Here is a 14,439-nt window from a genome sequence, read left to right on the forward strand (position 1 = left end):
ATATTGGACAAACAGAAAGTGTTGGAGGTTATATAATTTTTATTCCCTTTATTATTGGAGAAACAGAACGCGTTGGAGGTTATTTAATTTAAAGTATTTTAATACATTTACATCCTAGTATATAGTGGTATCTTGTTCAACACTCTTTACCGCCCCTGCTAAGTTCTCCAATAGATAGCAACGCCTTTTAATAAATTTAAACAGTAATTAACGATGGTAGGTCGTTGTTGATTAATCACCAAGTTATATGATTTTTGAGGAAAAGAGCGGTGACTCCATCTTTTGGACGTTTTGAGAGTGAGAGAGCGAGAAATGAAAGTGGGGACTGATTGCCGGGTGATTAGCCTAGAAAGTCAATAAAGAGAGCACTAGCTCATCTCCGCGATATTTATTTATTTTTTAACGGGGTTTCTTCGCGAAGGCCAGTCAATACAGTCTCCGAGTTAAAAGCTGAATGGAAGCTGCCCCCCCCCCCTCCCCGTTTCTACCGAAGCTATCCAATAGAAAAATACCGACATCTTCGTTTATTCGACAATTTAAAGTCGCGTCTCTCCATCCCGCTAGTCGGCGCTCTTTTCTAGAAATAAAAACCACCTTTCCCAGCGCACCGATCAATGGCTAACCTCTCCTCTTTCCTCAGAAAACCGTGCCAAGGGGTCACGCGTAAAAGCATCATTCGAAATCGACAAATTCGCTATAAACGTAACGCGGGGATATGATAAGATTATGTTAGATTCGATCGTGATGTAATCTAAAATTTGCTTTAACTTTAACGTAACTAAATTTGGTTATCGTTACAATGAGCTGATTGGACGCTTTACGAACGTTCCCTTCGAAGTAAGCCCTAAAACCTCGAACGCGATCGAGGCAGAGCGAAGTATAGCTAACTAGAGTAAAGCCTAAGTTTGATTCTCCACCAGACAGTGGGGTGGAGAGGCGAGACGGGTACATTCAGCGTATATTAGGGCGTAATGATCGCGCACTCTCGTACGTAGAGAGGAGAAGGGGGCTATACGACAGGGGGGAGTCAGCGGGGGTTAGAAACGCGAACGGGATTGAAAGTTAACGGCGTCAGTGTGTTGTTGGGAGAAGGAGAGTCGGACCAGCGTTGCTCCGGAGTCGTTCTCTTCTTCGATATCTATCTCGCTACGTTAAAACAATTTCGCATCATTTTCGGCGCTTTCGTCCCCGTGCCGCCGAATTAATTTGTTGATATTTCATTGGCGACAGATCGACGGAAAAGAGTCCCGATAATGCCGGTGTATTTAGTCGGCGTGAACGCGCGACGAGTCCGGTTAGACGCGTGATCCGGCAACTGGCTCGGGATTAAATGTAATAATGAAAGCGAGCGTCGCTTTCTCTATATCTCTATCTCCGTTATTTTGTTCGCCCAGAGAATCTCTCTAATCTCCTTTCTTTGGCTCGCCGCTCTCCAGATTTTCAGTGTGGTACGATTCTTTCGCGAGTGCCTCCGACATCACCATGCTGGCGTTTTCCAGAACCCCGAACCAGGTTAATCTGACGCGGTGATCGCGCGAGAGTGCTACGTCGTATAAATATATTATTTGGTCGTTCTGATCGTAAATAGTCGCGGTTTCGTCCAGGAGTCCCAACTCTTAAAATGGATATTTGTATCCTCGTTTCTCGGACCCAGTCTGCTTTCTTCGCGATTCTTTCATAAGGAATTTACTCTCAATAGGATTAACTCGTCTCACTCTCATTCTTTTTCTTTCGAGAAAGGAAATCCCTTCAATATAGGCCGTTCCACGTGAGTTGTTGTTTCATTGATATCGAACCTTTATATTTAAACTTACAATATTAAAACTTAATATAGCTTTCAGCGTAATAAATTTAATTGATAAAATTATAATTTGATTATCTTCTTTGTAAATTATTCGTTTGAATTTAATTAATAAGTGCTGATGGAAAAGCCTACCAGTAACAATTTCCCCTTCCAACGATTTATATATATATATTTCTGACGACGAAATTTTTCCACCGAGATTTGGCAAGATAATTGGCGCGGTAAAAGTCTGTCTTTCCTTTCCATTTTCCCCTTCCCTTTAATTCCGCCCACCCCCCTTCCCCTCGTTTCGTACGCGCATTTTGTAAAAAAAAAAGGGCAGCCGCTCTCGGGTCTTCCTACAGTCACCGATTCTTTTTTTGGACGTTTCTTGTCGCTCTCTGGAGAGCGAAATAGCCTCCGCGAAAACGGGTCTTTTTCGTCCCGCGCGACTGTCTTTGCCGCTTGGTCCTGGTGCCGCGTGAAGAGTTCCGCGAGTGACAGTCTTTGCCAAATATCCGGCCCAGTCGAGGTAAAGGAATGGGCCGCGCTCGCCACCCGTCCGCTCATCTCCACCAGTAGCGTCGCTCTCGCGCGGGGATCGGGATGAGGATCATCTACCGCGGAAGGGGATAAATGGGGCACAGTCGCCCGCAAAATACTCCGAGCATTCTTCTTTTCTTCTTATTTTTAAACATTAGCGAGAGTTAGTATCACGGATAAACTTGCCTCGCCTTGTCTCGCTGAAAGTGGGGGATTTTTTTACAGAGAGAATGATAGTTTTTTTCGTGGAAAGGCTGGATGCGATTGCAGCCTCCAAAATTTTGCACGTTTTAAAAATAAGAACGGAACCAAAAACCGCGTTATAAGGTTTGATATATTTCTTAGATTAAGATAAATTTATAAAGCGGAATTTGTTAAAATAATTAATAGCACGCATTGGCGACGTTAAATTAGAACAGAGCTGGAGCCAGAGATCCAAATAGTCCTGTGTTTTCTTATAATTCTGAAACGGTCCTATAACATCCTATAATTTTGAAATGGTCCCATAACATCCTATAATTTTGAAATGGTCCTATAACATCCTATAATTTTGAAATGGTCCTATAACATCCTATAATTTTGAAATGGTCCTATAACATCCTATAATTTTGAAATGGTCCTATAACATCCTATAATTTTGAAATGGTCCTATAACATCCTATAATTTTGAAATGGTCCTAGAAAGTTCTATAACTTTGAAAAGCTCCTAGAAAGTTCTATAATTTTGAAATGGTCCTAGAAAGTTCTATAATTTTGAAATAGTCCTAAAACATCCTTCTGAACTGGCCCTATAACATCCTATAATTTTCAAATGGTCCTATAACATCCTATATTTCTGAAATGGTCCTAAAACATCCTTCTGAACTAGTCCTATAAAATCCTATAATTTTCAAATGGTCCTAAAACATCCTAACTGGTCCTATAACATCCAATAATTTTCAAATTTTCCCAAAACATCCTTCTGAACTGGTCCTATAACATCCTATAATCTTCAAATGGTCCTAAAACATCCTTCTGAACTCAGTGAACCGCTCCTATATCATCGTATTTTTCTGAAATGGCCCTATAACATCCTTCTTAAATGATCCTGTATCATAATATAATTACATTTTTATAATATATTTCCAATATTGTTTCCTATATTTCCTGTGTTTTTATCCTATATTTAATAGAGTTTATCCTATATTCCCTGTGTTTTTCATCCTATATTTAGTATATATTTATCCTATATTAAATCGGTTTTAAGCTATAATTAATCTATTTTTATTCTATATTTCTAATCCTGTATGTCCAATATTTATTATCCTATATTTCCAATATTTATTATCCTATATTTCCAATATTTATAATCCTATATTTCCTATATTTCTTATCCTATATATCCTATATTTCTTATTCTATATTCCCTACATTTCTTCCCTACATTTCTTATCCTATATTTTTAACCTATGGTTAAAATCAATCTTAGAAAGTTCCAAAGAAATTACACTCAAACAATAGATTTATTTTCGCATTTTCTCGAGAATTCTGATCGTGGCGACCAAGCATTTTTTTCGTAGTTGCAAAGATTTTAAAGTTTCTGTTTTGGGATATTCGGTTTTGGTTTTTAAATGCATTTATATCTATTTAGGGAAAATCTATGTAGAAGGGATCCGCGGGTGTAATTGTTGAAATTTGCCCGTGGCGCGAGAGGGGGGGAAGAAAACCGTCACCAGCGTGCGCTTGTGGCAGCCTACTTCCAGGGGCTAGTAGGCCACACTTTGAAGCTCTCTGGCGCTCTTTTAACTCATCGAAGGAAAATAGGAAAAAACAGGCATACTTCTCAACTCACCCCTACAACTCCTTCAGATTTTTGGATAACCTTTTGAAGCACCCTGTATATTTTGAGGACTTTTGACTGGTAGCCGTGTTAGAACGTCGATGTGGTTTTAGTACGGGTTGCTTTTGCAATTTGGAGCGTTATCACGGGGCTTATAGCTGTCTACGCTTTTGATTTAAACTTTTAATAGAATGGCAGCCGGCGCGTAGGCTTCATCCTCATTCCCAACAGAGCAGGCGATAACCTCAGTCTGCCCCCATTACGACTGTACAGAGCTCGTCACCATTTTTGCCATTTAAGCACTCGTACATGACTGTTGTTTACCGCGCAATTACTATAATTCGTGTGTCTCTTACCTTTACGGGGGTCAACGTGGTTGTTCAAACGCCCTGTTTCTGACAGTTTTACGCCGAAAACAACACCGCTCGTTGTGATAGAGAAGTTAATTGACAGGTTAAGCTCGCGCTAGAAATCGCGTCAGGGTGGCCACACCCCCCTAGAAATCTTTGGGAAAAGTGGGGAAATTTAAAAATTGTTGTAAAGTGTAGGAAAAGTTAGGAAATTTATAAATTGTTGTAAAGTGTAGGAAAACTTAGGAAATTTAAAAATTGTTGAAAAGTGTAGGAAAAGTTAGGAAATTTAAAAATTGTTGAAAAGTGTAGGAAAACTTAGGAAATTTAAAAATTGTTGTAAAGTGTAGGAAAAGTTAGGAAATTTATAAATTGTTGTAAAGTGTAGGAAAAGTTAGGAAATTTAAAAATTGTTGAAAAGTGTAGGAAAACTTAGGAAATTTAAAAATTGTTGTAAAGTGTAGGAAAAGTTAGGAAATTTATAAATTGTTGAAAAGTGTAGGAAAAGTTAGGAAATTCAAAAATTGTTGTAAAGTGTAGGAAAAGTTAGGAAATTTAAAAATTGTTGTAAAGTGTAGGAAAAGTTAGGAAATTTATAAATTGTTGTAAAGTGTAGGAAAAGTTAGGAAATTTAAAAATTGTTGAAAAGTGTAGGAAAAGTTAGGAAATTCATAAATTGTTGTAAAGTGTAGGAAAAGTTAGGAAATTCATAAATTGTTGAAAAGTGTAGGAAAAGTTAGGAAATTTAAAAATTGTTGTAAAGTGTAGGAAAACTTAGGAAATTTAAAAAATTTTGTAAAGTGTAGGAAAAGTTAGGAAATTTATAAATTGTTGTAAAGTGTAGGAAAACTTAGGAAATTTAAAAATTGTTGAAAAGTGTAGGAAAACTTAGGAAATTTAAAAATTGTTGTAAAGTGTAGGAAAAGTTAGGAAATTTATAAATTGTTGAAAAGTGTAGGAAAAGTTAGGAAATTTAAAAATTGTTGAAAAGTGTAGGAAAAGTTAGGAAATTCAAAAATTGTTGTAAAGTGTAGGAAAAGTTAGGAAATTTAAAAATTGTTGTAAAGTGTAGGAAAAGTTAGGAAATTTATAAATTGTTGTAAAGTGTAGGAAAAGTTAGGAAATTTAAAAATTGTTGAAAAGTGTAGGAAAAGTTAGGAAATTCATAAATTGTTGTAAAGTGTAGGAAAAGTTAGGAAATTCATAAATTGTTGAAAAGTGTAGGAAAAGTTAGGAAATTTAAAAATTGTTGTAAAGTGTAGGAAAACTTAGGAAATTTAAAAAATTTTGTAAAGTGTAGGAAAAGTTAGGAAATTTATAAATTGTTGTAAAGTGTAGGAAAACTTAGGAAATTTAAAAATTGTTGAAAAGTGTAGGAAAAGTTAGGAAATTTAAAAATTGTTGAAAAGTGTAGGAAAACTTAGGAAATTTAAAAATTGTTGTAAAGTGTAGGAAAAGTTAGGAAATTTATAAATTGTTGTAAAGTGTAGGAAAAGTTAGGAAATTTAAAAATTGTTGAAAAGTGTAGGAAAACTTAGGAAATTTAAAAATTGTTGTAAAGTGTAGGAAAAGTTAGGAAATTTATAAATTGTTGAAAAGTGTAGGAAAAGTTAGGAAATTTAAAAATTGTTGAAAAGTGTAGGAAAAGTTAGGAAATTCAAAAATTGTTGTAAAGTGTAGGAAAAGTTAGGAAATTTAAAAATTGTTGTAAAGTGTAGGAAAAGTTAGGAAATTTATAAATTGTTGTAAAGTGTAGGAAAAGTTAGGAAATTTAAAAATTGTTGAAAAGTGTAGGAAAAGTTAGGAAATTCATAAATTGTTGTAAAGTGTAGGAAAAGTTAGGAAATTCATAAATTGTTGAAAAGTGTAGGAAAAGTTAGGAAATTTATAAATTGTTGTAAAGTGTAGGAAAACTTAGGAAATTTAAAAATTGTTGAAAAGTGTAGGAAAAGTTAGGAAATTTAAAAATTGTTGAAAAGTGTAGGAAAACTTAGGAAATTTAAAAATTGTTGTAAAGTGTAGGAAAAGTTAGGAAATTTATAAATTGTTGTAAAGTGTAGGAAAAGTTAGGAAATTTAAAAATTGTTGAAAAGTGTAGGAAAAGTTAGGAAATTCATAAATTGTTGTAAAGTGTAGGAAAAGTTAGGAAATTCATAAATTGTTGAAAAGTGTAGGAAAAGTTAGGAAATTCAAAAATTGTTGTAAAGTGTAGGAAAAGTTAGGAAATTCATAAATTGTTGTAAAGTGTAGGAAAAGTTAGGAAATTCATAAATTGTTGAAAAGTGTAGGAAAAGTTAGGAAATTTATAAATTGTTGTAAAGTGTAGGAAAAGTTAGGAAATTTATAAATTCTTGTAAAGTGTAGGAAAAGTTAGGAAATTTAAAAGTTGTTCTAAAAGGTGGAGAAAAGTATGGAAATTTAAAAATGAGCCTAAAAGTCTTGGAAAAGTCGAGTATTTAAAAATGGGCCTAAAAGTTTTGTTGGGTATTTAAAAATGGGCCTAAAAGTCTTGTTAGGTATTTAAAAGTGGGCCTAAAAGTCTTGTTGGGTATTTAAAAATGGGCCTAAATGTCTTGTTGGGTATTTAAAAGTGGACCTAAAAGTCTTGTCGGGTGTATAAAAGTGGGCCTAAAAGTCCTGAAAAAGTCGGGAATTTAAAAGTTGGTCTAAAAATAAGGCGGAGAAAAGTATGGAAATTTAAAAATTAGCCTAAAAGTCTTGGAAAAGTCTGATATTTGAAATGGCCCTAAAAGTCTTGGAAAAGTCTGATATTTGAAATGGCCCTAAAAGTCTTGGAAAAGTCTGATATTTGCAATGGCCCTAAAAGTCTTGGAAAAGTCTGATATTTGAAATGGCCCTAAACGTCTTGGAAAAGTCTGATATTTGCAATGGCCCTAAAAGTCTTTTAAAAGTCTGATATTTGAAATGGCCCTAAAAGTCTTGGAATAGTGGGGGAATTTAAAAATGGGTGTAAAATCTGGGTAGAATCAGTAAAATCGTCAGTGAAAACTCTGGGGTTTTAATTTTGGTTATTTACTACGCATTGTAACCCGGACACCTGAATTAATGACTTTAAAAGTCGCTTGATGCCTTAGGCCTAAGATAGTGCCTTGGGTATTAGCCTAGCTGATTATTATATTATTATTATATAGTTTGAAAATTGTAAATAGTCCGGAAAATATGAGCTATGAATATACTGATCAAGTTATGAAGATTGTCTCCCCGTTAAAGATGCCCCCGCCCTAGAAAAATGTCCGCAGGCGGCAAAGTCAGAGAAATTTAATCTAAAAAAAAACTGGGACAAATCGAGTTGCTGTTTACCGTACGCGTTTTCTAGCGTGGGCCTAACCCGTCTAATAGCCGTGATATTTGTTTTATATTTTGAATCCACGAATAAATTTCCCGGTATTTTAATTAAACAGTATTAACTTGCGAATACCGGTCGTCGAATCAATAGATATTTGCTTTAAATTATGCAGAGATTCACGGCGTACCTACATTTGATTGATTTGATAATACAAACTCGGACGGGATCAAGGATGGGGGAAGGGGAGAGGGAGCTGGAAGTCATCTTACACGTATAGAATGCGATTTCGGATTCCCGGACCACGACGGGGTGGGCCCCAATCCGATTTCGGTTTCCATGGTTACCACTCTCCGCATCCTCCCTCTTCCGAGTCCCCAGAGGCGCCCGCCCCCTTCGCCGGAGAGGAATGTGGGCCATCGCGTCCATCATCCTTCCGAAATGGCTCACTATTAAAATTTGTTTCGCTCAAAAAGAACAAGTGACAAAATCGGGCGTCAACCGTTGAACGCGACAACTTTTACAGCCACAGCTATTAAATTTTATGGTCGCCGAGTAAGGAGGAAAAGTATTCTAATAACTCCAAACAATATCAACCAATTTAAAATTGCTTAGGGTATAGTCGTGGTGAACCGAAAATGGTCGTTAAATTGAAGGCGGGGAATGGGTGAAGTTTATAAGTCGCGTAGTGCCTCGTAATGAAGTATCTCGAAGTTTCTATCGGTTAATTCGGGGCTACATTTCCTTCTTATTTTTTGCCTTTAAAGAACGCGTGAGCAGTGGCTTTTAACACGCACGCTTACGATAGTATCTTTATACACCAGGAACCTATTTAGGTTACTAAGAATTTAAGAGTGTACCCGTTTACGGAATCGAAAAATACTGGCTAGCAGGGCTGTCTTAAGACCTTTTGGGGCCCTGGGCTAAATTATTTCTTAAGACCTTTGCGATCCCCAACGGTATGCCCGTTGTCTAAATTCAACTACACAATAATCAAACCAAAGCTTTTAATTTCAAAAGTAAAACATAGTCCTACTGAAAATAAGATTTTTACTGACAGCGTCGACTGACAGTGACTCGCTGTTAGGTTTTAGAAATTGTTGGTACCGTATGATACGCGATGTGGCGATGAGTCAAATTACTTTAGACGTAACTAAAAGATACATAATATTAAATGAGTATAAATAATATTTAATTAACTAATCCCTTATCCCTAGAGTATGGATGGCCTTTACGGGGCCCCCAACTGGCTGGAGGCCCTGGGTTGTAGCCCACTTAGCCCACGCCTTAAGACGGCCCTGCTGGATAGATCTGACTAAAAATGCTATTTTGAAAATGTTACCGTAACGAAATTAGGGACTACCAACTTATTTCGCTATTTCAAATAAAAAAATCGTTGAATTCGGCTTTTATTAAAGTTACTCGAATCTAAATTAATGGTTAAATTTAACTTTCCCGTGCGGATGTTGATTGGAAAAATAAAAGAAAACGTAGTTACGACCGAATGCGTTGTGGAATTGGGATAATGGATTATTTACCTACACGTGCTCACGCTAGGGGGCGTACCTTCTCGGTAACCTAAATACGTTCTTGGTATCCGTGTATTTTCCTCGCTCCCTCCTTCGTCCTTGCATTATAGATTTGTTGAAACGGTGAAAAATGAAGGGCTTGAATTTCGTGCTTACAGCGCGTCTCTGTTGCGCGAATCCATATTATGGCCCCGGATTTGCTTAATGATGTTCTACAAGCGAAGTTTAACAGGTCCGCCCTGTATCGCGCTCCATTTCAGCCCGTCCAACGGACTTTTTATTAATCTACTGCTTTATAACCCGCGTTATTTAGACTTTTAAATAGTGTTGTAAGTCGGAAAATGATAGAGGTATTTTTTTTTTCATTCCATGATTAGTCTAATATATTGTTTGCAAATTTAAATAAAGCGGCATTTTCGCCTCATTTTTTCGAATCTAAAAGTAAAACTAAACCTCTAGACTAGTTTAAACTGATTAACAATGTAACACTATTAATGTTTTGTAGTATGTTTGCTGTTATTAGACATTTTATATCGATTAAAAGTTAAAAACATTTGCGGAAAACATTTTCCGCATTTTATTTTTCCGGAAAATTTCTTTTTTTTTGCCTATATTTGAAGGCATACATTCGGGTTTTCAAGTTTCCACAAGTAAAATCTATTTTCAATCCTAAAATGTAAGAATAGTTTCAATATTTTGAAAAACATTTCGTTTTTTAAAGAAAAATATGAAATCTAAATATCTAAATTTTTTTGCCTAGATTTGAGCGCATACATTCAAGTTTTCTTGATTCCACGAGTAAAATATATTTTCTCGGAAGTGCGTAGGTTATTTTTTGGAGCGCTTCCTAGAAAGGACTCGTTTTTAATTTAAAGTGCAAACACTTGATATTGATAAGCGTCTAGTCCAAAGATTGCGCATTTCTTCAGTCGTGTTATAACTCTTGTTCTTTTCGTGCTGGAGTCGGTTTATGGGACATGTTGTCTTGTAACTTCTGAAATAAGATTAGATGCGGATCGAAGACGTACTCGAAAGTAATTGATAATCGCACCCTCTAAAAATATATTGGTAACAACGTCAATGCCCTAAGCCTGAATCACACCCTTATCATAATTAGCCGCGCAATCACCTCCTACACGACAATCTTATCCAAAGAATTCCAAAAATTGAAATTGACAATTCAGAATCTATTGGCAAAAGAGGTTACATTAAAAATCTGTACGAAATAGTGATGTTAAAGTTTATCATGAATATTCTCTGATTACCACAAAAAAACTAAATTTGCCTTCCTTAATTCTACTAATTCCCACAAAATATAACTTTTTCTACCTTTATTCTAGGAATTCCCACAAAATATAACTTTTTCTACCTTCATTCTAGGAATTCCCACAAAATATAATTTTTTCTACCTTCATTCTAGGAATTCCCACAAAATATAATTTTTTCTACTTTCATTCTAGGAATTCCCACAAAAATAAAAAAAATCTACCTTCATTCTACTAATTCTCACAAAAATATAACTTTTTCTACCATCATTCTACTAATTCTCACAAGAATATAACTTTTTCTACTTTCATTCTATAGAATTCCCAAAAAATATAACTTTTTCTACCTTCATTCTAGGAATTCCCAAAAAAAATAACTTTTTCTACCTTCATTCTAGGAATTCCCAAAAAATATAACTTTTTCTACCTTCATTCTAGGAATTCCCAAAATATATAACTTTTTCTACCTTCATTCTAGGAATTCCCAAAAAATATAACTTTTTCTACCTTCATTCTAGGAATTCCCAAAAAAATATAACTTTTTCTACCTTCATTCTAGGAATTCCCAAAAAATATAACTTTTTGTACCTTCATTCTAGGAATTCCCAAAAAAATATAACTTTTTCTACCTTCATTCTAGGAATTCCCAAAAAAATATAACTTTTTCTACCTTCATTCTAGGAATTCCCAAAATATATAACTTTTCGTACCTTCATTCTAGGAATTCCCAAAAAATATAACTTTTTCTACCTTCATTCTAGGAATTCCCAAAAAAATATAACTTTTTCTACTTTCATTCTATAGAATTCCCAAAAAATATAACTTTTTGTACCTTCATTCTAGGAATTCCCAAAAAATATAACTTTTTGTACCTTCATTCTAGGAATTCCCAAAAAAATATAACTTTTTCTACCTTCATTCTAGGAATTCCCAAAAAAATATAACTTTTTCTACCTTCATTCTAGGAATTCCCAAAATATATAACTTTTTCTACCTTCATTCTAGGAATTCCCAAAAAATATAACTTTTTCTACCTTCATTCTAGGAATTCCCAAAAAAATATAACTTTTTCTACCTTCATTCTAGGAATTCCCAAAATATATAACTTTTTGTACCTTCATTCTAGGAATTCCCAAAATATATAACTTTTTCTACCTTCATTCTAGGAATTCCCAAAAAATATAACTTTTTCTACCTTCATTCTAGGAATTCCCAAAAAAATATAACTTTTTCTACCTTCATTCTAGGAATTCCCAAAATATATAACTTTTTGTACCTTCATTCTAGGAATTCCCAAAAAAATATAACTTTTTCTACCTTCATTCTAGGAATTCCCAAAATATATAACTTTTTCTACCTTCATTCTAGGAATTCCCAAAAAATATAACTTTTTCTACCTTCATTCTAGGAATTCCCAAAATATATAACTTTTTGTACCTTCATTCTAGGAATTCCCAAAAAAATATAACTTTTTGTACCTTCATTCTAGGAATTCCCAAAATATATAACTTTTTCTACCTTCATTCTAGGAATTCCCAAAAAATATAACTTTTTCTACCTTCATTCTAGGAATTCCCAAAAAAATATAACTTTTTCTACCTTCATTCTAGGAATTCCCAAAAAATATAACTTTTTCTACCTTCATTCTAGGAATTCCCAAAATATATAACTTTTTGTACCTTCATTCTAGGAATTCCCAAAAAAATATAACTTTTTGCACCTTCATTCTAGGAACTCCCACAAAAATATAACTTTTTCTACTTTCATTCTGGGAATTTCATTTTGAAGGGAATACAAACTATTATTTTTATTCCTGTCAATAGGTAAACAGAAATAGGAGTAATCGGCGTAATAAGTCGGTTTTTCGATTGGAACTCTACCACCTTTAAATTGCCTCTCAGCGGATTCTAAATTCGATCTTCCCAAAATTTCTGTAAAGCTTTCTTGATGAATCTGTTTAAATCAGTAAATTAGATTTTTCGTTTGAAAGCGGTGCGCAGTGGATTAAGTCAGTTCTCCGTATTTTGGTATTGCGAGAGATACGAAATTTGACGTGTCAATGGAATAAAAATATTTCGTTTCGGAGTCTGTTTTACAAAGCCTGAAATATTGGATTTAATCTCTGCTATAGCAATAAAGAATACTTTAAAGTGCGCCTTAGAGGCAATTAAAGTAGCTAGCTGACTTGGGCCCGAGATGGTGCCTTGGGTATTAGCCTAGCTTATTATTATTTTTATATCAATTTTCATAGATTTCTAAGGAGTTTTTAACTTCACTATTGACGATAATGGGATATGCTTATACATGATTAAAGGGATAAAACGTAACCTTCTGCCTGGAGCTAAAAAAGTTCAAGATTTTTCTAATACCAACTCAAAATTGGAAGAAGTACAAGGAATATCCAGGGAAAAGGTTTTGTTCTGTCCATTATCTGGAAAATCACTGGCAATCATGCAATAACTATTTTGAATAAAATTCCAAGAAATAGTAAATTCGCGTTTTTGACCTTTAAAAAAATGGTTTTTCGGAGCTCAAGTTTCTGCCCCCTCCTGAAAAATCCTGAAATAACGTCCCTGGTGGTACGAAAGGATGATGATAGCGCAGTTTTAGAGATTAGTGAATTAGGTATCACCATAAGTAACATAATAAACATAAGTATGACACTTCCTATTCACCCAATGCATTTTTTTAATGATAGTCTGTCTCGCCAATGACAACGTAAACCATTACGTACCGACGGACCAGCCAAGGCCTATTAAAAATTGAAATGCTTTCCAAAGTATAAATAACGCTTACTTTTGGAAAATAATGATGAAATATTGAATCGGAAAATAAAATAACTATTATAAACACTGGCTCCATTTCAGAAGTTAGTTTTTTTTAGAATTTCAAACCTAAACGCGTGTATACGCTCGTATTTCCAACTAACCATCTCGGAGATAAGGTTTTTTGATGTCTTGACGTCAAACGCGTCGGTGTTTACAGTTTAGCTGGTGGAGTAGTTAAAATTATACAAATGTAGCTTTAATCAACAATTCTACTGGTTTGGTCAAAGGCCTATCATTTTATTGGAATACCTCAGCTACTGTCATGGCCGTTTTCGCTTTTTTAATAAAAGACTGATCGTTGCAACAACAAAGAATATTGTCGTCAACAGTTTCGTCATTTACCAATTAACTCATTAATTATTGAAAATAATATTTTCCGCTTCCACTGATTTTATGGACCCGTAAGAAAAACCGCTTTTCCCCAGATTTGCGTTACTGAACGTACCGGCCTTGTCTATAGCATAGGTCATGGTGATTAAATCACATAGGCTACGGCCGGTAGTGGCTGCATCGCAGCTCCATATTACAGCGTTTAAAGAATAAAACTAAATATAGGACTAGATATAAATCTCAATATTTATATTACATTATTTTAAAATCGAAATACTAGTTAACCTATATCTATTTGGTAATTTTCTCAAATAAAACTATTAACTATATAAAATTACATTTAAAATAAAGATTTCCTTAAAGGAGAACTGTCACCAAAAGCAAAATTTACGAGGTTTTTTTACTGAAAGATATATTAATAATTATGTCCCTGAAATTTTATAGTTATTGGAAAAGTATTTAAAAAGTTACGCTACTTTTTCCGCAACCTACATCAAACGGCTTCAAAAATTTCAGAAATCGCGGTCGAACATACGTGCCGCGCCAAAAGAATGTAGCGGAAAAATTTTGAGAAAGGGTGGCGTGTAAGGTATGTTAAAAACACGATTAACTACAATCTACCAATATAACTAGGTTAAAAAGCCAAGGAGAATGTCGTAGCAGACGACAGTTCCGACCGAAAAACGAT

General features: G+C 34.6%; 1 protein-coding gene across 1 annotated transcript in view; it reads left to right on the plus strand.

Annotated features, from left to right (window-relative positions):
* The first annotated feature begins 1,080 nt into the window (after nucleotides 1–1,080).
* LOC149935003 (sodium/calcium exchanger 3-like) overlaps nucleotides 1,081–14,439 on the plus strand; it is a 157,912-nt gene continuing 144,553 nt past the window's right edge. The window contains exon 1 of the mRNA XM_090154720.1: nucleotides 1,081–1,768. The gene's annotated coding sequence lies outside the window, so the exon portion shown is untranslated. The remainder of the gene's footprint in view (nucleotides 1,769–14,439) is intronic.

This window comes from Leiobunum rupestre, chromosome 7 (genome assembly GCF_980474605.1).
Source record: "Leiobunum rupestre chromosome 7, qqLeiRupe1.1.hap1, whole genome shotgun sequence".
Classification (NCBI taxonomy): domain Eukaryota; kingdom Metazoa; phylum Arthropoda; class Arachnida; order Opiliones; family Sclerosomatidae; genus Leiobunum; species Leiobunum rupestre.